The sequence below is a fragment of the Rutilus rutilus genome (assembly GCF_951802725.1).
Source record: "Rutilus rutilus genome assembly, chromosome: 3".
Classification (NCBI taxonomy): domain Eukaryota; kingdom Metazoa; phylum Chordata; class Actinopteri; order Cypriniformes; family Leuciscidae; genus Rutilus; species Rutilus rutilus.
In genome coordinates this window covers 2,253,156-2,279,173 of record NC_140211.1, presented here as the reverse complement: position 1 = coordinate 2,279,173, position 26,018 = coordinate 2,253,156, and positions in this window count along the sequence as shown.

Below are 26,018 nucleotides of genomic sequence, written 5' to 3'. Positions count from 1 at the left end.
TAATGAGTTCAGTGATCAAGTTCAAATGATGATTGTCATAATATAACCAACACCATCAGATCACTTTTTCTCTTTGTTCATCGGGCAGTTATAAGATACAACAGCCAAACAAAATCTAAAGTAAATTTATAAGGGTCAAGAGCCCGACTAAAGCAAACACCCATCACCATAACGGTGGCTTACAATTTGTGATTTTCTCCTTCAGTGATTCTGCTTGTTAACATCAGGTGTCTTCAATAATGATCAATCATTACTAAATTAATCACTTAATTAGCTCATTAACTTTAACACTCTCGAGTGTTAATTTAACACTCATATTTTAACACTTTACACTCTTGAGTGTGGACTCATATACACTCCCAGGAGTGTTAATTTAACACTGGAGTTTTTGCTGTGTATATGACTCCTAAATACTTGAATTCATTAACAATATCAAGCTCCTGTCCTCTAAAGAACACATTGGGATGTGACACCTTCATATTTTGTTTAGTGAACGCCATACAGACTGTTTTTTTAGTGTTTAGATAGTGACATGACTTAGTAAGCCAGTCATCAATGTGAGCCATTACAGATGAAAGTGTGGATGCTATCTCTTGGTAGTTCTTATCATGTGTAAAGATTACAGCATCATCTGCATACATCTGAACATCAACATTTTTGCATGCCTCTGGCAGGTCATTTATATACAATGTAAACAAGATTGGACCAAGTATGGAGCCTTGGGGAACCCCTACTGGACATTCACAGAATGGGGACTTTGAGTCATTAATACGAACACATTGCTTTCTACAGGACAAGTATGATTTTATCCAGTTGAGAGCTTGCTCGGAGAAATTAAAATATGTTAATTCAGATAAAAGAACTTTGTGATTAACAGTATCAAAAGCTCGCTTTAGGTCTAGGAAGACAGCACCAACATAAGAACTCTTATCTAGGTAGCCTTTAACCTTTTCCAAAAACAAACAGTTGGCTGTTTCTGTTGAGTGATGGGCCCTGAATCCAAATTGCATAGGGTGAAGTGAATTATTGCTTTTATTGAGATGCTGGATTAGTAATTTAGCCACCCATTTTTCGACTATTTTAGAAACAACAGGCAAAATACTGATTGGCCGATAATTGGCCATATCTGTATTTTGCCAATTCATGGACTTTTAGTTTGTTTTCATTCGTCACATGTGTTTCTTTGTCTGTGTTTCCCGCCACTGATCAGTCACCATGGACACTTCACCGCAGCTGTTCGTCATTTGTGTTAATTGTCTGTGTATTTAAGTTCCTGCTTTTCATCAGCTTAGTGTCCGGTATTGTTTGTGTCTAGTGCACACTGTTATCGCATTTGGAATAAATACTCTTGTTATTGAATCTTCATCATCATCATCATCATCTAGCTTCATTTGGGAATTCAATACAATGTCATAGATCACTATTTTCCTGAGACACAAAATTAGATCAAATTAGATCAAAACCGTTTCGACTGACTAAATCTCTCAAATTTTGTGCCATCTATACTTTACAACAAATATTTTTATTAAAACCTTATTCAGTACAAAACATTTGAATAATAAAAGATGTTGATGAAAAATGCCAGATAATGTTTTGCAAACAGATTTCCCCCCTCCCTCCATGAGTTTCATTAGTATTTGTTCAGAATAGGATCAATTCTTATAAGGAATCATCTGACATCATTTGAATCATCGTAACCATGCTGTGTTTTCTTATGAGATGTAAATGTTCACTTTTACTCGTACATATCGGTCATTTAGATGGATGTAGACAAGCCTGGAAAGAAAAACTGTATGAAAATGAATCTGAAGTACCGTCCATTTTGTTCTCTTGTTCTGACGCCTGAGATTCTCAATCTCAATCAATTTTGGCAGATTTGTTTTGTAAATCAGTCTTGACGTGAGAGGTGAAGGTGAGCATAGAAAAGCAATTCTGGAGGTCCAATGACGTGTGAAATTTATTCAGCAAACGGCCAGAGAGGATCTCATAAGGGTGGAGACTGAAGCTGCGAAGAGAGAAAGACGAATATAAAGAGGGAAGACGGAGAAACTCTTCATATCTGACCATCACAGGTGCAGTATGTCATTCTCACATGCAGAATCTTGCCTATAACTTCAATTATTGCAATATATGATGTCCTCACTGAAGATGTCCTTTTATTCCAGTGACCTTTATCTTTAAAAACAAGATGGAGGGACTCGGTTACCTGTTTTTACTTTTTGGTGAGTGTAAACGACATGCATCAGTCAGATAATACTGAAATTATAGATACTGTTCGGCAATTCTTTATGCAAATATTCAAAGAATCAAATGCAACATTAATCAGCTTCTTAGAAATATTTGTTTTTTGCAACAGGTGTCTTTTCCCTTCAGGGCAGCTCAGAAAACTTGGAAGGTAAAAACGTTTTGGGAACACTTTAGTTAATGCATTAAGCAGGCAATACATTTGTTACAGTAGTTAATAAAAATACAACTGTTCATTCATGTCAGCTCAGATGCATTAAATAATATTAAAGGTGCTCTCTAAGCGATGTCACACGTTTTTTAGGCAGAAGCATTTTTTTGTCACATCCAGCAAACATCTCCTCACTATCTGCTAGCCGCCTGTCCCCTGAACACACTGTAAAGACACGCGATCTCTGTAGACAGCCCAGGCTCCACAAACGGCAAGAAAAACAAACTGGCCCAGCCTGGACCATGAAACATAACAAACAGTGTTCCAGCCAATAACCGACAAGAATGATTTGGGGGTGGGGGCTGGGGGGTTAGTGCGCATGCACATTAAGGGGGGTGTGGGGGGTGGAGGAGAGAGAAGCATGAAAAGGGAAGTTAGCGAGAGGAGAGATGTCCTAGACATCCACAACGACTAACGTTCAAAATTTATACTCTTGAGAATTTTGATATGGCCGACACACGTCCAAAGAGACGACGTTCCGATGAACGCATAAAAAAGAAAAAAGAAAAGGGAAATGGAGAAGGAACGCACAAAGTCCCTAATTTACATTGGAAAAGCACTCAAAAGGTGGCGAGAACTCCGCCGGCAGAAGGGCTTCCGATCCGACATTCAGGAGGCTCTGTTTCTGCTGGACAGGTGTGTTGATCCAGTTTGGTTTTTCTAAATGGTTCATGACTGTGCCTGCAACATGACATCATGACTTTGCGTAAACATACACGCCACTTTCAAGTCAAAAGTGGCGTGTTATTTATACGCATTTTGAGCTATCCGCGTGTATGTTCACGCCGAAACGAACCGTCATCTTCCGCGTGTATGTCTACGCCGTTAAATGTCCGAGCGAAACGGAGCAAAATGTACGTGAAATTAATCATGTTGGTCCCCTTTGGAAAACGTGTAGATGTCACAGTTTAACAGCCTCAGACGTGAATCTTACACGTACCATTATCCCCGGACGTTTGCTAATCCTACCATCTAATCATAACCATTTCTTAAAACTACGTAGGCTACAATTATAAAGAAAAACAACAGACAGACAAATATAATCACAATAATTTATTTAATGAGAAAATGTCAAAATCGGTACCAAAAGTTGTTCACGTGACGATGTGTCCTCTCTGGCAGTGGTTTTGTATGAGGTAACAGAGCAGAATTTAACTTATTAATTCAAATCCATGAAAATGTTAATCCGTCTTCGGTTCGGTTCGCTCGGAGGGCTGCCGCCTGCGCGGCAATGCGCGCTTCATTTCAAATGTGAATGTGCATGACGCAATCTGTGACGAAGCAGGCGAGGCGAGAGCCAATGAGCGTTTGATATTACTGCCGTAACCATAGTAACCTGTCGTAACGCTTCTTGAGGGCACAATTTTTGAATTTGAATTCATAACAAGCGCGGGGTTTGACGTGTACGGTCAAGATGACGATTACTGGATAAAGGGCTGAGTTTGGATCTTTTTCTTGCAAATAATGGATTCTGAAGGTTTGGATTACATCAAGCTAATAAAATTGGTGTATTTTGTGAATCGATGTTGTGTTGTAAGGTTAATTATTGTGATTATACATTTTAATATTGTCCATAAAATGGGTATGTTTAGGTGTGGGAGTACAGTTAAGGGATCTTACATTTATAATCTATACATGGTATTAACCCCAGTGACGGGTAGGTTTAGGGACGGAGTTGGGGTAGGTCATATTTATAATGTAACGTTAAGTCAACGGCGTTGATAAACACGCTGAAAAGCGATTATGCGTGTTGATAGCACGCCAAAAATGGAAATCGAATTGGCTTGTCATACATACGCCATTTCATGAGATCAGCCTGGTTTCAGGAAGCACGGGAGGGAGGGGACGGGATGAGGAGGTGGGAGGGTTGAGCTAGCCTCCGTTTTGTTTGACAACACTTCGAACGCCAACGAGAAGTGACGTCACCCAACATCGCTTAGAGCAGCTTTACCATAGAAATTGTGATTTTAATAATAAACTAAATGTTAAATTAATAAATGCTTTAGATGTAGTCGTCATTGTCAACTCATGTCGTTAACTAATGGAATCTTATTTTAAAGTGTTGCCAAAGTTCTACTGACACTTCGCACATTACAGTCTTATTTCTTCTTGGCCCTCTGTATCTTTTTGAATAAATCTTTTTTTAGAGAATTTGGCACTGAAAGGAAAAGCTGTGCAGTCGAGCTTATATGGAGCAAGCTGGGGAGCCGGAAACGCCATCGACGGCATCAAATACGCTCCAGGTGAAGCCTCGTACTGCTCCATCACATCAGACCAGCTCGGCTCGTGGTGGAGGCTGGACCTGCTGGATTATTTCTACATTAACAGGGTGACAATCACCAACAGAGCAGACTGCTGTCCGGAGCGCATGACTGGAGTAGAGATCCGCATCGGAAACTCCCTGGAAAACAACGGCAACGACAATCCCAGGTGAAGTTACTCGCTGTGCATGTCCTCAGATCGGGATTTGAGCAGGTCACCTGATGTCTCGAGGTCTCTCTCTCTCTCTCTCTCTCTCTCTCTCTCTCTCTCCAGATGTGCTGTTGTTTCTTCGCCCGTTCCAGCAGGTGGCACTGTCAGTTTCTCGTGTGGTGGAATGGGCGGCCGTTACGTCAACATGTTCCTTCCTAAAATCAAGACTTTTCTCACGCTGTGTGAGGTGGAGGTTTATGGAACAGGTCAAATCTGACTTAATTGTACACTTTTAACCCTTAAATGCATTAATGTTTCAGCAATCCTTATTACATATTCAGGTCTCTATCGACTCGAATGTATATCTAACACGGATGGATCTCTAACTGCCGCAATAGTATAAAACTCTCCTGATATTTTAAGGGTTTAATTTGAGCAGATGCTTTTCCCCATCATCACGTCCTCGTCAGAGCTCATTCCCCCAGTATTCAGCATCTGGCTCATATTCTTCACCAGATCCACCATCAAGTGACAGTGACACTAATATTTGCGATAAAATACTTGCCCTGCTCAGCATTTCAACTTTGGCTGATGATGTTGTGTATTGTGTATCAGACAGCGCCACTTTGAGGAATAAAAATGCACTGTAAAAAAAAAAAAGTACAAAAATAACTTATTTGTTCTGCCTTGAAATTTAAAGTTTAGTCAACTCAAAAATCCAAGTTGTCACTTATTACAATTTCACATTTCAAGTTGACTAAACTTAAAATTTCAGTTAAAATCTAACAATTTTTAATGACTCAATAAGTGCAATTCACACTGTAATTATTCGTGCTGCATTAAAAATTTTACGTTTAGTCAACTCAAAATCTAAGTTGTACAATTTCACATTTACAGTTGATTAAACAAAAAAAATTAAGGCAGAACAAATAGCTACTTACTTCGTTAAAACTGACTTTTTTTACAGTGTGAATTGCACGTATTGAGTCAGAAATTGTCAGAATTTAAATGAATTACACATAATTATTTAAAAATGTTAATTCAATTACACCTACAGTATCAAAGTTTAATTTAATTTAATTTTATAACGCTAACATTTAACTCTGGGCTTAAATCAAGTACTAATATAGAATTGACTTTGTTTTTAAATTCTTGCTTGAACTAACTTAACTCAGGTAGAAATTACAATTGTTTTTCTCTGTAGTATTTACTTCACCACCAAATCTTTTTGTTTTTAAACCAGTGATATTTTCCGTTTTTCAGCTTATAGGAAAAAAATATTTCTGAGGATGGAATTAGCCTCCAGTGTTGATGCAGCTGCAGTGAACAACACATTTCTCCATCAGGTAAGAAAACAAGCAGATTGAAGAATTAGACAGAAAATCAAATATAGAGTCAGTTTAAGAAATGATGATGACACTTCCTGTTGTTGTTGTTGAATTCCAATCAACATGCACCAATGTTATATTTTCTAAATGTCATAATCATTTGTTAACAAACAAGTATTCATTACTTCAATGAGCTCATTGTTTCTGCATTAAATTATTACATTGTTTAAAAAAAAAAAAAAAGATTTTTAGATAAATATGACTTTGTATATGTACATTTCTGAAATACATGATAACAGAACCACTGAGAATACCACTGATAAAAGAACACTCTAAACTGTAATATGAACCTCATGTACTTTCTGTAAAGCTGCTTTGAAATGATGTGTATTGTGAAAATGTGCTATCCAAATAAATATGAATTGAATTGAATACAACAATGAACAAAACTAAAAATCTAATTTGCTATTCAGTCTTTGTCAAGTCCGATAGACATTTTTTGTTTTCGTCTGGTGCTGATGTCACTCTGGTTCCTGAAACGCTGAACAAAACCTGGTTTTGGTGTGTTTTAGCTGCAGTCCGCTCTGGGGTTGAGTTCGGTTTCTGACGTTAAACTGTCCTGGACGAGACTCCCGTACCAGGAAGTGACGCACAAGGAGAAAAAAAAGGTAAACCTGTCACACTTTTTACTTTAGTACAGAGCAGCTTTATTTCTGAAAGTATGTGTAGACATCTCTTCTTATTTTCCTACATAGACAACAATAAAAACTATAAACCTGCTAAATATATGCAAAGCTTGAGCAAATCTTTAAAATCTTTTTAGCATTTAAATGCCAAAATATATGAACTTTGATGGGCAAGACAATACATTTCCTATCTTAAAATACATTTTATGTCAATGCATAATATGTTGGACAATGTAAATATTTTTACATAGAAAACATATTGCCGTAATGTATCATGCATATGATCATTAGGTTCAGTTCATGTTAATGATTATAAACAATAATGTTATAAAAAAAAAAGCATTTATGCAAATGGACTACCCAAACACTAAAAAATGTCATGATCACAGAGATAAACTACTGTATATATGATTTAATCAATATTTATGTTTTATTTACAGGTTTTGTGCTGAACATTAATCTGGATACACAGACTGAATCTTTCAAGCAGATATTTTTTATTCTTCAATTGATTTATGTAATTGTTCCTGCTTTAAATTAATTATCCTGACATGGTTCATATAATTAGATGAATCATTCCATATAAATATGCATAAGTAATTAGCTAAACTTATCTGTGTACATGTATGGGCATTATAGTTTCACTTTATCAATGAACACCTGGTCATTTGATCAATATAGTGGTACATCTGAAGGATCATTCAAATTATTTTCATTCAGTGATAACTGCTGACAATATACGTATATTTTTATTTAACTTGGATCGTGTATCCTGTTCAAAAATGATTTTACTACAATGTACTGTATATTTATCCAGTAGATACAACTAAAATATTACTTTTTTTTTAACCCTGAACACCCGATATATGAATGTAACTGCACTGCAAAATCGAATTAGTTATAGACTTGCTTAAAAAAAGCTTGCAAACCGATTGGCTTAAACAAACCAAGTAAGTGAAATAGGAATATATGTTGTACTGACAAATGCTTAGTTAGTATAGTTCACTTACACAAGAGTTCTAGTAACTAAAAAAATAATAAATGATAAATAAAATGTAATTGCTACCATTGTTGTGTTTTGCATGCTGAATGTTGAAGTCTGTGTGTGACTCAAACATGATCAATTGCATGATATTGTCACAAATATAGAGGGATTATATCGACCAAATTCAAAGTTTCACACAGTATTTATGACATAAGAGTTGGCAATAAAAATGATAAAAAAAATAATTCTTCGACATGAAAAATAGACTAGTTAATAATTTAGTTGAAAGTTAGGTCACCTTTTAAAAGCAAACTATTTATTACTTCCCTTCCTTTGAAACCAAATAACTGATTTCTTGTTGCATCGCTGCATCAATAGATAAAGAATTACAATAATATAAATGAAGTTTCAAGTGCCCAACCAAAGAGACACTGATCACCATAATGGCGAGTTCAAACAAAAACATTTAGGAAAAATAACATTTATGAAGTCAGCTTATGTGATGTTCTCTCTTTTTTTTTGCTTGACACAAATGTACTCAACAAAATCTTAACTTGGCTTTTCTGAGTAAACAAGGCATAGTATGTGAATAGTAGATTGCTAGATTTGTACAATTAAGTTAAGACATTAAGTAAGTTAACTAAAAAGTGTTAGAACAACTGTTGGATTTCACAGTGTGTGTTGACTACTGATAAGACATTCCTGAAAGACTCTTCCTGCAACTATAAGCACTAAATTCTATACATAAAACACATAATTATACAGTTGAGTGACTGCAAGAAAATGACAAATGCCTGATACAAGTGTGATATTAAGCAAAAACAAGAGTCTTGCCACACTACTAAATACATAATGAAAAACACACTAAGGCCTATATATACAAAAAAAGCCCTATTAAACCATCTGATGCATAATGTATACTATTGGCAGGTCTTTATAATCTTTTTGTTTTTGTGTTTGTGATGTTACATCTTTACTCACAATTCTATTTCACTGCTTTCTTGTTTTTGTAATTATTTATGACAACATAAAATCAAAATGGCTGTTCAAGAATTATAATATATATATATATATATATATATATATATATATATATATATATATATATATATATATATATATATATAATTATTATTATTATTATTATTATTATTATTATTATATGTACAATATTTTCTCTAGCTCTCTCAAAATGCTTAATTTCTTGGGAAATATGGGAGAAATAGCGTAATGTTATATATATATATTTTTTAAATGCGTTACATAAATATTCATATTTATTTTTATAAATCTTTTTATAATTTTTTTTTATAAACAAGCAATTTTTTCCAATAATATCAAAATACATAATTTTGAGGAGAAAAAAGCTTAATGTTTATATTTATTTAATTATTACATTATATTCCCTTTCTTTCCTGGTGTAATCATTCATATTGGGTTCATAAAAACAGCATGTTTATTCTGGCATCTTGCAGTAACTGTATGAATAACTGAGGAGCATGAATGATGAATATATATGGAAGATCACTCCTCCTCTGAGAGTCTCCAGAGATCTGCTTCAGTGTGAATCTAAAAGTGAAAATCACAGAGCTTCAGGCGTTCCTCGTCATTAAGCACATCACTGAGGGATTTTACAGCGGCTCTCCTGGATTCACTCACCGTTTTCGATCACTTCTTCCTCAGGAGTTTGAGACCAGCTCAGCGTCACATTGGTGATTCCTCTCACAGCCAGCGCAGACGTCAACTGCAGTGAACACTCATTAATATCATATTGATGCATCAGAATAGGATAAGACACTCAGATCACACTCTCACCTCTTTAAGCACTTGATCCGTTACTGTCGGGTCGGTCAGATCGGCGCTGGAGTTAAACGCTAGCTTCATGAACGATCGTTTTATATAATCTAAAGAAATAACTGCATCAAACAAACACAAGTATCAGTCACACATACTTAATCTTTATTATGATTATGATAAAAATTCTAATTAAGGTATGGACTGAGACACTTTTAAAATGTTGTCAAATTAGGGAAATTTCGTGTGCAAAATTGTCCAACGTTAGTAGCGTCAATAGCAATTTGCAGATTAATCTGCACCGGTCCATACCGATAGTTATTCAGTGTTGCGTCCGTTGCTGGAGCGGCTGAGAAGTGTGCGCTGTCATTATACAGAGCGAGAGCGCCCACTAGAGGCCAAATAAAAACTATCACTGACGCCTCGTGGAGTTTGTTTTGACACGTGAGGCTGCGGCTGCATAGAGCGGGACACTTCAGATGCGGATTTAAAACTGATAATGAAGCAGTATGTATACAGTACACTACCGTATGTGTTTTCATATCATTATAAAGTAATTATTTTGTTGACTGTTATCGGTGCAGATTAATCAGCAAATTGCTATTGACGCTACTAACGTTGGACATTTTTGCACACGAAATTTCCCTAATGTCCTGTAGAGGCTGAGAGGACGCTAACATTAGTTCCTCAGGCGGTTAAAACAATGTGACAAAAACACATGCAAGCCTGACCCAAATGTTTAATGTCACAATTGATACCATCTACCGTCGCTTTTATGCATTCGTTAAGCAGAGAAGTTGCATATTTGAAGCTAGTGACGTGAAAAAGCGAATGCTCATGTAGCCGACAGAAACAAATCAGAGACACCGAGTCAATTTCAGGGTTTTTTTTTATCGTCAACATAATACATAATTTGATATTTTCATTAGATAATCAAGTGTTGTAAAATAGAAGTAAATTACGTGTGAGAGTATACACACAATATACATATGTGTCTAACTGCAATGCTATGGCCTTTGTGTGGATATTTAAAGATGGCCATCTGTGAGCGTTACTGTTTGAATTTATATGAAATGGTAACAGAGTCCATCTGTAACATTAAGGTTAATCAAAGTATTTTTTTATTGTTCATTTCAACATTTACTTATTTTTACATTTTAAAGCTGTATCTCTTAACATTAGTTACTGCACTATGAACTAACATGAATGATCAAGGTATAATTCATATTTATATTTAAAAAGTACAGTACATTTTCATGGTTCAGTACTTTTTCTCTTTTTTTTTGTATTAAAGTTCAGCACTATTATATGTTTTATGTATGATCCAATATCCATTTTAAAAATGATAGGTTGATTAATCAGTAATCGGCCAGCGTGGTCCAAGTTATCGTTATCAGTAAAATCCACTATGGGTCAGCCTCTACCTCCAACCGAATCGGAATTTGTCAGTGTGGCAAATTCGCGTCACCAACTTTAACAAGAGCAAAATCTACATGGAGAATTGTTTTGCCCTCACGCAGATTCCTGTTCGAATGACCAGATTACGCAAAATTTTGCTAAATAGTAAATGCGACCGCAAAAACTTGATGACCTTGATGATGATTTTCCTGCACCTTATAAATCTTCCATTTCCATTTTTTATATTGCATTTATTTTATTTTTTGATGGGCCAGTTAAAATAAGCCAAAAAAAAAAAAAAAAAACGGGTTCCCCTTCATCTCCGTTTCAACGCTTTTCTGTGGCACTGAGGACAGTGAGGACTCAGTAGCCTACCTGAATTTAATGTGTAATTAGCATAGGTTTTAAAAAAAATTAAACAGGAATTTTTTTTAGCTTTTTTTAATATAATTACAGTTTCATTTAATTTATTGTTTAATAAAATTATAGGCCTATTATTTTTAGTTTATTAACAGCAACAACAGCTGTAAAGATGAAGTTGACGATCGCCATCTCCATAGTAGTGAACACGCATATAGAGAGAAATGCACATCATGGATTACATAACCAGAGAGTAGCCTATTTCTTTTCGTTTTAAATTGTTAAAAATACATTTCAAGCTTTCTTAAGATATATTTCATGTCTGTGAGGCATATGCTGAGTTTCGTTAAGTTAGGATGAGCGCTCCTGTTCACGAGCAATGCAAGTGACCGCGCAGGCGCCTCCATGATTATGTTGTCTGCTATATTTGCTTCTTATTAAATCCAGGCAATTGGTTGATAAAAAAAATATATATTAAAATTAAGATACAATTTATACAAAACGAAATTCACTTAAAAAAAGGTTTTCTACAAAACAAACCTTAATTAAGTGGTCAAAATCATGTCTGACCCGCTCCATGTCTCTCGATATTGCGCATCCTATCTTACTCGTAACTTTTCATAATCAACATAAATGAAAAAATAACATTATAATAATTTTAACAAATATGAAACTAAATGAGCTTATTTAATGGCTACAACACATATAGTAGGGCCTACAGACTCTCTATTTGTACAAATTGCTGCACATTCATTTTATTCTGAATTTTGCACACTAAGTTGAAAGGCATTTGTTTGTGCATGTATGTAAAACATATCTGCAACATTTATCAAGTTCACTGATAATTATGCATGCATTTAATAATTACTATATTAATGAATAATGTAACAAGGACGAAGCATGTAAACTGCGTTGTTTGTTTAGAATGGAATGGATCGCAAATAGATCCGAATGAAGAAACGTACAAAACCATAGTAGAAAATGGGTGGGCACGGACCTAAAATGGGTGGGCCCAATGGTAGCGCCGCGGCTGAACCACAGTTACAAGCTTCTACGCCAGGGCTGTGATCCAGCTCACCAAGCCCTTCAGGTTCATTTTAAAACTACAGGTGTGTGTGTTGGAGCAGGGTGGGAACTAAACTCTGCAGGGCTCTGAGGTTTTGCACCCCTGATCTACGCAGAAGCCTTTATATCAAACACTCACAAGCCTTCGACAGGTATATCTGCACAGAAACAGAAATCTGATTTGTGTGTGATCACCTGTCTCATATACCTCCACCTCACACACCGACAGACTGCTCCACCACCATACACGAATCAAGACGTACCGACCCTCCAGTGCACCGCAAGAGTAGGTGATGGTAAAGGCTGCTTGATCACTTGAGATCGCAGTACATCTACAGGACCACACACACACACACACAACCAATCAATATTACCACTGATCTTTTCCTTCACACTAGTTACCAGTATAAATGAATTGAATTAGATGTAGGCTTTTTTAACAATGTTTCCTTTAAGAAATTAAAGGTTGTAAATATCTAGTTTTTGCTCAATTGTGTTTCCAAAAATCGCATACTTCCCTACTATATAGCATAGGTGAAAGACTACTACTTCCGCTGAGATCCTGAAGTGTGCATACAATGGACACTTTACTATCCCATGAGGCCACGGGAGGTGATTTATGAATGGCAGTGAAGCGACTGACGCTGGTAGGTCACATGATAATGCCATCATGGCGGATGTAGGACTACATTCATACACATTCTTTAGCACTTGCAATTTAAATAAGTACCTACTCATGATAGTATGCGATTTCGGACGCAGCCTGCGTCTTTACACATGAGTCACTGAATCATTAATCCAAACCAATTTAAATTTTTTTTATCAAAATTAAACATTTTTAAACAGACTGTAGCAACTATGTCAGAACCCCAAGTAAATGACATGTTTAGTTGAATTTTTTACTCCTGTGCAATGTTTCTCTCATGGTAATTTGAATTCATTCATGCATTTGTGATTAATCCACTTTAAATATTCTACTGACTATAAGTAACTTCGCAAGTACATGTCATCTTTTCAACTAGTCATAACCCTAACCTTATAGTCTACTAATACTCTAATGAGAGTAAGTTGACATGTAGTTGACTTATATACAGGTGGAGCTAGGGAAGGTGGAGGGTTTCTGAAAGCACCAATCAGCTGCGCTGTGTAGATGATGATGCGATCGCTACCAAATGAGTAAGGACCTATCAGTCAGCGCCATCTAGAGTTTCATGCCATAACTTAGTATTTAGTAGAATGTCTAAAGTGGACCATTGTAATAAAGTGTAACATCTGAAGCGCCTCACATGTGATTTCCATAGATCTGCAGAGAGTTTCCAAATAAAACCTGGATTGGTCTCATTGTTCCTGGAAAGCTGTCGTCTCTGTAAGTGACAACCACGATGTTTGGTAGATGCACTGATTGGAGATCCAGCCTCCACCACGGGTTTTGCTCCAAACTGGTTGTGGCACAAGTACTAGAAGATGTAGAGAAGTCCTTCCCGCCATCGATGGCGAGGTCCGCGGACTTATCATCGCTTGTTGACGACTGTGTGGCAATTCCTCTTTGTGCAAGATTCTCTGGAAAAGACAGTCAGGGAACTTTCAATAAAAAATAGCTTTAAATTCCAGTGGATCTTAAGGTGAAATTATTCTCTTTTTTCAATTCAGAAAGCTTATTTAGATGCTGTTAAATTTGTGTGTGTATTTGAAAACCTCAATTTTGCTGCGAAAAGTTGCTCTACCTTTAGTGCAATCTGCCCGTTCCTGAACAGAAAACAGCCCTGCATGTGCAAAAGACAGACTATTATATAACAGAGCAATAATATAATAAACAATCAGATGTAAAGAGGCAAATGAGCATCCAAATGACATTAGGTTTGTTTTGTAAAGCAGTGAATGAGTAATGAACCATGCACTGATGCACAAAAGTCAAAGTACAATATGCAAAGTAGGGCTACAACAAACTGAAATACTTGATGGGTGTAAATAGTGATTTTTTTTTTTTTCTAATAAAAAATACATTTATACGCACAGGTAAATGTATTTATAAAACTGATTGAATGAGTTCATTTTAATTAGCCTATAGTTTATAAAACTTTCATATCTTCAGGAACACCATACAAATTTGATGTTTTTAAGTATGGAAAGAAATCCTATGGAAGTCAATGAGGCCCGTCAACTGTTTGGTTACCGTCATTCTTCAAAATATCTTCTTTTGTTTTCAACATAATTAAAATTTTTGGGTGAACTATCACTTTATGGCCCAAGAACGATAACTATACCGATAACAATATCGTACTGTTTATTCTAAGCACGCTGCGGTTTTGTCATCTGTCACTTTAAATGCTCGAGCTCGTTACAGCATGATGGATTCTGATTGGCTGTCAATGTTTTTATCGTTCATCAACTAAAAAAAAATCGTTCTGAATGTGAGTCCAAATATATGGTTTCTATGGTGCAGACTCTGCTATTCTTTTATATTTCAAACGATTTTTTAAAAACTATCGTCGTTATCGTTATAATTATCGTTCTTGGGGTGAACAGGTCTTTTTTTTTTGCCGTTATTAATGAAAGTCTTACGTTACCCAATAACAACAGCCAGCACTCGATGATCTCCATCATCTCACAGAGAAGCCCTTATAAATATGTACTATAATGCTCTGTAATGTTGGGACAAAAGACAAAAATGTGAAATATGACAAATATTGATGTCATGGAGCCTAGAGGAACATTGCTGTAAAATGTCCGTCTCGCAGCTTCAGAGTTTCCTGACAGACAGTAATGACCGAGGGCCATCTGGAAGTGTTTTACATGTCAGTTAAGTCAACCATTTCATTTTCATTTTGAACACATTAAAAACATGTAAAACTTTCTGCAATTCAAGACATGGAACAACAAACAATCAGAGGACGAAGTTTCTTTAAGGAAATTTAATTAGTAAAACTGGCTTAACAGTTTGTTATTATTAATAAAGGCATGTTTATTTTATGGTTTTGTTTTGACACTCAAAAGTTTTGTAATCAGCAACTGTGGTCACTAATATCTGCAGTCATATTTGTTTTTATTAAAAATGAACGGCACTAACCTGTCCTGTGAAATCCGTACGTTCTGGATCAGCAGCGTTGATGATGGAGCGGTTTTACAGTCAGTTGGAAATCCGTGGATGATTCCTGAAGGAGACTGATGTACTTTCTCCCGGTGTGACGTCACAAGGGCTGGAGTCGGATTGAGAGATTCTGTTCTGAGAGACCCGATTCAGATCAAACAGGGATTGGTTTCTGTACCAGACAGATAAAATACTGGAATAATAATAATAATAATAATAATAATAATAATATATTGTTTTATAATTATATTTTCTGATTTACAACGATATTTTGAAATTAAGATACATTTAAAAAATATTTAAAGTGATTTTTTTTTTTTTTTTTTTTTTCATGCAAAATCTTTTAGGAAAATATACAAAGCTTTAACTTGTTCTATTTGCATGTGGATAAATGGTTGCATGTTGTGTGACTTGTTTGGACTTTAACTCATGCGTTTATGAAACGCAGTAGTTCGAGCTCTAGGAAAGCAGAATATACACACCAGCATTCTCAGAAATTTGTCAAACGTTTTGGCAAGATTCTCTGGACAAACGTTCTTCCACTAGCATTAATAGAATGTTTGTTCAAAGTTATCTGGTCTTTAATAATGTCCCCACAGAAACATTAGGCTATTTAAACATCACTAACAGAGAGCTTTTATTCAGAAACATTTTAGTTGGATGTTCATCTAGCATTTTTTTAAATGTTACTACTTCAGAGAACATTCAAAAGTAACATTCATATAATGTCTGAAGAATTATCAAATGGAATTTTCCCTTAACATTTGCATAACCAAAAAAACTTTTTTTTTTTTTTTTTTTTTTTTAAACTGGATGGTTTGAATGTTCAGAGAACATTAAGTTTTCATGGAAATGTTCTCAGAACGCGTGTTTGTCAGCTGGGGTCACGACTCGTGATGCTTCAGTCAGCGGTTCAGTTTCATGTCTGATCGATAGGAGACTTTTTGCATTTATGTGTTGAATGAGCAGAACTGTAAAATATTGGCAGGGGTTTTACATTCACAAACACTGATAAATATTGGCTAGTTACACATACTAACAAAAAAGATTTTATTTCTATAGGAAATGGCAGACGCAGCTGAAAAACTGCTGCCACCCAACCGAAGGAGATTATGAGTAACGTTATCTGAAAGTTATTTTCTGACTGGTTACAGAGCATTAGTCTTCTGATTAAGACACAGAGAAGTCTGTTTGGAGGAACTCTGGCTGCTGTATTAAAAGAAGCGTTAGGTTTAGTGTTGATGGCAAACCTTGTTTACCGAAAAAGGACCCCATACTCCCAGAGCACCCTCCACAGGACGCCGCGAGGGACACAGTCGAATGCCTTCTCCAAATACACAAAGCACATGTGGATTGGTTGGGCAAACTCCCATGAGCCCTCCAGCACCCTGTAGAGAGTATAGAGCTGGTCCAGTGTTCCACGGCCGGGACGAAAACCGCACTGTTCCTCCTGAATCCGAGGTTCAACTATCGGCCGTATTCTCCTCTCCAGTACCCTGGAATAGACTTTCCCGGGGAGGCTGAGAAGGCCAGGGGCCGGAGGGGGTCAGGTTTGGGGACCACACGATTTTGTCTCTGCTCTTTGCGGATGATGTTGTCGTGTTGGCCCCTTCAGACCAGGACCTTCAGCATGCGCTGGGACGGTTTGCAGCCGAGTGGATGAGAATCAGCACCTCCAAATCCGAGACCATGGTTCTCAGTCGGAAAAGGGTGGCTTGCCCACTTCAGGTAGAGTTCCTGCCTCAAGTGGAGGAGGTCAAGTATCTTGGGGTCTTGTTCACGAGTAAGGGAAGGCTGGAACGGGAGATTGACAGGCGGATCGGTGCAGCTTCTGCAGTAATGCGGTCAATGTGCCGGTCTGTCGTGGTGAAGAAAGAGCTGAGCCGCAAGGCGAAGCTCTCGATTTATCGCTCAATCTATATTCTTACTCTCACCTATGGTCATGAGCTGTGGGTCATGACCGAAAGGACACGATCCCGGATACAGGCGGCCGAAATGAGCTTTCTCCACAGGGTGGCTGGGCGATCCCTTAGAGATAGGGTGAGGAGCTCGGTCACTCTGGAGGAGCTCAGAGTAGAGCCGCTGCTCCTCCACAGCGAGAGGGGCCAGCTGAGGTGGCTCAGGCATCTGTTCCGGATGCCTCCTGGACGCCTTCCCGGGTAGGTATTATGTCTCCCGGCTGGCCTGGGAACGCCTCGGTGTCCCCCAGGAAGAGCTGGAGGAAGTGTCTAGGGAGAGGGAAGTCTGGGCATCTTTGCTTAGACTGCTGCCCCCGCGACCCGGGCCCCGGATAAGCGGAAGATGATGGATGGAGTTTTATGTTCATTTATGTTTTATTTTATGTTCTATTTAATTTTTCATGTGAGCTCTATTGTGTTGGAAACAGCAAACAGCACTGAGAATGATTTGACAATGGTTAATGATGAAATTAAACAAATCAGAGATGCTGTTTTACAGAATAGATTACTGTTAGACATGGTAACTGCTGAGAAAGGAGGAGTGTGTAAAATTTTGGTATATATCATGTTGTTTTAACATTCCAGACTATAGTGACAACATAATCAATATCATAGAGAACATGAGAATGGCTGTAAAAGAACCGAAAAACTCCATCAGGTGACCCAATGGAGAAAAAAAAAAAACCTTGGGAGAACCCAGGCTCAGTCGGGGGCCAGTTCTCCTCTGGCATTTATGAACTAGAGGCCGGATTGTAGTTTGAACTGTAAGATTAAAAATATTATATGAATTATATCCTGGCCGAAGAGATGCGACTTTAATATAGTTTTAAACTGGGAGAGCGAGTCTGAGCAACGAACAGTATCAGGAAGGCTATTCCAGAGTTTGGGGCTAAATGTGAAAATGCTCTCCCTCCTTTGGTGGATCTGGATATCCTAGGTATGAATTAAGTGATCTTAAAGAGCGCGATGGATTATAGGGCGATAGAAGATCCGTTAAATAGACTGGAGCTAAGCCGTTTAGGGCTTTATAAGTCAGTAGCAATACCTTGTAATTAATACGGAACTTTATAGGTTAACCAATGTAGTGATGATAAAATCAGTGTTATATGATCATATTTTCTTGATCTAGTAAGAACTCTAGTCAAGTCAAGACTTATAGTCTAGTCAAGACTATAAAGGATGAAGGAGGGCCTCCACTCAAGGAGACAATTTGATGAACAAGTCATAAGAAAACCTTTTCTTGCAAGAAAATAAACCTCATCAAAGACAACTGGAAATGTTTGTCTCTTATTCAGTGATAGAATTTTGTTTGCCACCACAGTGGTGTATGCCATTCCCAGCTCCTCCAGTTTCTGCTTCATGTTTGTCAGAAGTGGGATAAACACACAAAAAGACCTGAAGTAAATCGCTTTGTTGGTGAATGACACTGACCTCCGCCAAGATGGCCGCTTGTGTACGAGGATCGGACACGTCCTTGTAAAGCTTTTCATCGGCCAGAGCCCAGTGCCTTCAGTCCAATCCAGGATTCAGCATAAGTGAAGATTCCCAGTGCATAAAGCTCCTCTGTGTCTGCCCGGATCCGAGAGAGTTACCAGATCAATCTGTAATCGTCTTGGCAGTATCGCTGAGCCTCGTCAAACGTCTTGGATTGATTCACAAAGAGCAAGACTTTCTGTGACCAAGTACATGAACTTTAAAAATGACAGGTTTTATGGGTTATTCATAAAAATACAAATTTTTATTCTGCTTTAGTATAATCATGTGCACTCACATATTAAAAACAGGACTAGAGCGATTCTCAGATCCATTTCTGAATACTTTCACCTGAAAACATCCATTACAAAGTAGGTTGTTCCATCAGACTCTGTTCATGTGAAACTGGATGATAAATACAGCTGAAATTGATTTTGTTTCTGTAAGGAGGTATATTGTTATGGGAAGAAGGAGGCGGGAACCGGCGAACATTCAAATAATTTAATGACATAAAATAAAACAAATACAAAACGAAAGTAAAAGACAGCAGCCCCTCACAGACGACTACTGTCACACAAAACATCAAACAAAACACAGGCCTGTTCCTCTCTCGCTCTTCACTGTCGTCGCTCCTCCTTTATGCTTCCGCTCCTCCGTGAGAGATGCGAGACCGGTGCGTCGCGCACGTGTCGCTCATTATCAATCACGCCACCGGCCTCGCGCCGTCCTCCCACGGCCCTCGACCTCGTCGTGCTCGCCACAGTTTCATAATAGATTAACTTGATATTTTGTATAAAGCGCTAGAAATACATGTGACTACATAATGTAAAATAAAGAAATAATATTCCTACTCTCATCCATTCACTCGTAAAAATTAAAGGTTCTAAAATGCTGTTTCCGCAGTAATGCAAAAGAAGAATCATTTTAAGTGATTAGTTCATAAAAGAAACCTTTTTTTCTCAAGAATCAAGAATATTTTAATCATCTAAATAACCTTTTTCCACTATAAAAAAACAACAACATTTAGTGCAGTTGAAATATTCCATGGATGTTAAAGGTTCTTCATGGAACCATCAATGCCAATAAAGAACCATTTTTTAAGAGTTTTTAATAATATATATATATTTAAAAAAAAAAGAATTAATAAGATATAATTAATAATTAAGTTAATTTTAAAAGAAAACATATATAAAGTATTTATATAAATAAGAATATATAATAGAAACAATCTCATACCTGTAATGTTAGCTATGGAAATCCTTCATGCCTCTTAAGCCGTTTTTGCTCTTTTCAGTGTTTCTTTTGCATACATTTGAGGTTCACTTTGCATGGCCTTTATCCCTTGGCTGGATCTTCCACTCTGGTTAGATTTTTTACATGCAAAACTTCCCAGTCTTGATGGAATGGATTAAATGTTTAGCCTGACATGTCTTGAAAAATGAGGTCCTTTAATGAAAAAGCACCAGACATAACAAAACCTGACATTGCAAATAAACCAGTCAACTAACTAACAAACTAATCAAAAGAAAAATTCAGCTGATTACCAATCTTCTTAATTGCATTATCTATTACAGCAGTGTAATAGAGGGCAGAAATTATTATTATTATGACTTTTTATGCCTTTTGGCCGTTCATTTACACAACAACAGTGTTTTGGTGGCCTGAAAACGCGAACTTTTGAAAACTGGTTTCAAAGTGCAAGTTTTTGAAAACGGACATATGTTTTCAAAGCCTTTGGGTCCTATTTTAACGACCTAAGCTCATGGTCTAAAGCACAGGGCGCAAGTTCACTTAGATCGTGTCTGAATCCACTTTTGCTAGTTTAACGATGGGAAAAATGGTCGGCGCTCCCGGCGCATGGTCTAAAAGGGTTGTCTCTATTCTCTGAGTAATGGGTGTGTTTTGGGCTTTACGTGCAATAAACCAACCAGAGTCTCATCTCGCATTCCCTTTAAATGCCAGTTCCGCTCGCGCCATCGGGGATTCACTATTTTCATGACGGAATTTGATAGTGGAAAAACCATACGCGTCTCCAGAGAGGAAACGGATCTGCTCATGCGCAAGGATAAAGCTGTGTGTGTGTGTGTGTGTGTGAGGTTTAAGTGAGACCATCTATGGGATAAGCGGATTCCACCATATGTTTATTTACACAATAAGAATCTTTTACATTGTAATGCTTTTATTTTTAATATTTGGCATGTTTGTGTGCTGCTGCGCATCCCTGTGTGTGTAATAAGCAGAGTGTGTGTGTAATAAGCAGAGTGTATGTGCGTTGTGGTCCCATCTATAGGCTCACATTACTAACACACTCTTTAAATAACATCAAAAAATATTGCGCCATTGACTTTAGACGAGGCTTCAGTTGGTCAATGGCTCAGTCTATTTCTGTTCCTCAAAATAGCAACGCTCCATCAATGCACCTGAACACACACCTGGTTTTCAGACCAGCAGCCCATGGGCCACAGATGGTGCAAATGCATTTGCTATTTAAACAACGTGGCGCAGGACGTGAAAATGAAAACTGCGTCGGGCTGAAACTACGGCCGGGTGTATGATAGGGCCCTTTGTGTTCAAAGGTTTTGACATTTTCTTAAAGGGACATTATATCAAGTCAAGTCAAGTCACCTTCATTTATACAGCGCTTTTAACAATATGGATTGTTTCAAAGCAGCTTTACAGTGATAATAGGAAATTACCATAACAGATTTTACAGGCTTTACAGCAGATCTAGAATAAAGTTATTGTCCAGCTAAAGTTAGTTTTGATTGACTGATTCACTTCCGTTGCGAAGATCATTAGTTATTAACTTAGGGGCCGCTAACACGACACCGTTCTAACAGGAAAACCCTTAACGCGCTCCGGCCGCCCATCCGCAGAAAAAAGTGCCTGGTGTCTCGAGAACACACTCCCGGAAATAGGTTCGAAGGTGCAAATGATTATCCGTTATCTCTGCGCAAACCTCAGAAACTCAAACCCGCGAAAACGCAAACTTTTTCGTCCAAAAAGTTGTCAAAATGCACATGCGCATTACGTGTTCAGTCCAAAGGTATGCATGTTTGATTATATATGAGTGCAGGCGTGTAGTCCTTCTTTACAAATCAACCCTCAATAAACGAATAAACTACTTGTCTGGCCTTAATTTATAATACAGACATTTTTTGTAGCGTCTGCGTAGCCTCGTGAACCGGAATTATCCCGACAACATTTTATCTGTACTGAGGTAAAGGGAGGAAGGAGGCCTTCACAGGGGAGGGACTGTTGACACTTCAGGACTGCGTTGTCATCGTGTCCAGGCGCAGGTCCTTCATCAGATTTGGAGTGTGTGTGTGTGTGTGTGTGTGTGTGTGTGTGTGTGTGTGTGTGTGTGTGTATGTCCAGGCGCAGGTCCTTCATCAGATCTGGATACGGCCTGGATCTGGCGGACTGCGGTAAACCTCGGAATAAACAGAGAGAATAATATTAGCGTAGACGCCATTCTTCTTATGATGTAACGAGTACATCAGGATTTATGGGAAGTGTTCCCGGTTCCGGCTGACCTAATCTATGCAGCCTAATATTGAATTATAGAAGTCTATAATGTGTTATGTGTATGCTAGGTCAAAGAGATGTGTCTTTAATCTAGCTTTGAACTGACAGAGTGTGTTTGCTTCCCGGACAATGTTAGGAAGACTGTTCCAAAGTTTTGGTGCTAAATAGGAAAAGGATCTACCGCCAGCAGTCGATTTTGATATTCTAGGTATTATCAACTGGCCGGAATTTTGAGATCGCAATAGACGTGAAGGACTATAATGCATTAAGAGCTCGCTCAAGTACTGCAGAGCTAAACCATTTAGTGCTTTGTAAGTAATCAGTAATATTTTAAAATTTATGGAATGTTTTTTTATTTAATTAAATTTTTTAATTTTTTTATTAAGTTGAATTTTTACAACAACAGGTGACATCATACAGTGAACAAAATAAACACAGTACAGTGGGATCGGAATGTCACCTGACACCGGTCCCCTACCCACCCACGAACCAACCCAACACAGGCCAAAAAACGAGGACAAACACACAAACCCATGTATACCAACAGACATTCACCAAAACAAACAACTTCCAAACTAAAACAGTAAAAGGGGTAGACAAAGTAAGTAGAGATGGGCAGGGAAGAAGGCAAAAGGGGAAAGAGACTAAATAAAATAAAAAAAAAAAGATTTGAGCTTCTCCAGCCTCAGATTGTCAAGCACCTCTTTAATCCAACGGTCGTGCGTAGGGGGGCGGGAGAGCTTCCAATTGAACAGAATCAGTCTTCGAGCTAGCAAAGATGTAAATGCCAGGGCCCGCCTCAGCGCAACAGGGTGGTCAGTGTCTGGGGAAATGCCAAAAATGGCTGACAAAGGGTTGGGAGGGATAGGGTGCCCGTAGGCTCTACTCAGATCTTAAGCGAGAGGGATACAATCGGGCATGTGCCCGCAGATGTTGAAGGCAAAGGGAGTTGGGAGCAGAGGGCAGACCGCAGTGGAAGGCGTGAGCTCGCCCGCTCCAAATGTACCCAGACAGGAAGAGAGGCACAGTCGTCGCTCATCCAGTATAAACGTTTTTGCAGGTTAGCTGCCCAATAATATCGTCTAAAGTTAAGGAGTGCCAGACCCCCCTCATACTTAGGGGACTGTAGTATCGCCTTGCGGATCCTAGCGGGTTTGCCACCCCACAGAAATTTAGATATCGCACTGTCCAGCTATTTATGCGATGTTTAATAGGAATCCAATGCAGTGTTGACAGAACAGGACCAATATGGCCATACTTCCTGGTTCTGGTAAGAACTCGAGCTGCTGCGTTTTGGACCAGCTGTAGTTTGTTTATTAAGCGTGCAGGGCAACCACCCAAATCAGAGGAGAACACTCTAAAATTGGGATTACAGTGAATGTGTCTGGCTTTGTGACGATGAAATTACCCAGAGGACAAAGTAATAATACAGTATTATCAAGATTTCCATCCTTAGAATAAAAATCAGACAAAGAAATGATAGATTATGTAATTTGTGTCTATAGGTATGTGCGTTCGGCGCGAGTGTACAAAGTTACATCGCCGACTACTTGTCTGGCTTGCATAATACAGCGTTATTAGTCGTTTTCGTGGATCTGTGTGAATGGGGATCGTTTTGATTAATTTGTCATCTGTACAAAGAAAAAACTTTTAGCACATCGTTGTCGTGTAAACATACCTTAAGACTATCATATTTTGGGAGACAGATGTGGAAAAGCGAATGCAATGCTGTGAACTACAGTGCATATGTTTATCATAATTCACATGTGCATTTATGCACTTAGAAGATGCTTTTATCCAAAGCCATTGCAAATGAGGAACATCGCAAGCAATTTCTCAGAGACAAGAATTTTCATTGTACACAATGCCAGATTTAGTAAAAACTATCCGAGGCAAAGAGCAGAAAAGATGCGCAGATATTTGGGGAAATATTCATGCATGCCAAAAATTGCATGCAAATACCGAATGACAGAGTAGAGAGAACTAACTTGCGTTCTATATGATTACACAATGCATGTATGCAAATGCATCTATTGTCTTAATAATAATAACTGTATAAACCCGATGGCCCCTCAGGCTGATTTTACAGTTCTTCATCATGAGCTCTCGGCCTGTAGTTTGTCCTGCTTTCCACTCCATCTGGATCAGCTCGATCATTGATCATTTCCCTGTTGTTTTGTGTGGATTTGAATGATGTAAATCAGAGCTTGAGCTGCACAGGAGTCCAGCGTCATGAGACTCTCAACGAGGGTCTAAATACGTGAGCATCCTTCCAAAAACTCCAACAGAAACTGACAAAAGATCGGATCTGATTGAGTTAAAAACATTTCACAATGTTTCTCGATCAACAGCCTTGCAACATTTCTCTTGGCCAATCAGATTCTAGTGACAGGGAAAGGTTTGGTTTGGAGTGGTGACTGACGGGATGGAAATACTGTGAATGCACACAGACACTTGGTTGGGTTTTCATGTTTTATGGGGACGTTCCATCGACATAATGATTTGTATCCTGTACAAACTGTAAATTCCCTCACCGTACACGAACCCTACCCATCACAGAAAACCTTCTGCACTTTTACAGTTTCAAAAAACTGGAAATCAGTTGTAGATCTTGAGTTGCATTTTCTGAGAGTGCAAACATGATGTTGAACCAACATCACATTGAAATATTGAAAACTAGTGGTGGGCGATACTGCAAATTTCGGTATCAATCCGATACCAAGTAAATACAGGGCCATTTTGGGCATCATTACTCCAGTCATGATGATAATTCATTGTACACTTTTGGTTTGTTTATTGCGAAATAACTCCCGATTGTTTCTCTGTCATCTAAGCAAGGCTTCCTTTCCCAAACGCACTGGGCCTGTGAGCTCAGCGAACCACCAGCATCAAACGCTCTCTGTGATTGATTGGTTTCGTCTTCCAGATGACTAGGAGAAAAAGTTCTATCCTACACAATTATCCGCTAACATTCGCTTATTTTTCCACTTAGAAGCTTATTTTACGCACTGAATTGTGTGCTAAATTAATACAAAATTACTGGTAAAAAACACACACATTTGGATCGATATTTTTATGTGAGGATCGATAGTATCGATACTTCAGGATCGATCCGCCCACCCCTATTGAAAACATTTTGACATTTCATTAAAAAAAATCAACGGTAATGGCATTTAATCAACCTTAATTGTGGGTGGAAAGTGATGTTGATTCAGTGCAACTAACGTTGACGCATTAAGATTGATTTAACATTGTTTCAGTGGTTGCTTGCTATCTGGGCTGTTATCCTCACTATCTCACGATTTAATATTGTAAAAAAAACTGTATTATAATGATATCCCAGTGGAGAATAAGTGGCACACTGTGGTGGCTGCAAGTAAAGCATGAATGTTTAACAGTCTTTCTGTGATTTAAATATCAACAATCACAATCACATGCAAAGCTTTTTACCAGTTTTCGGTATTCAGGTTAAACATTATATTTCATAT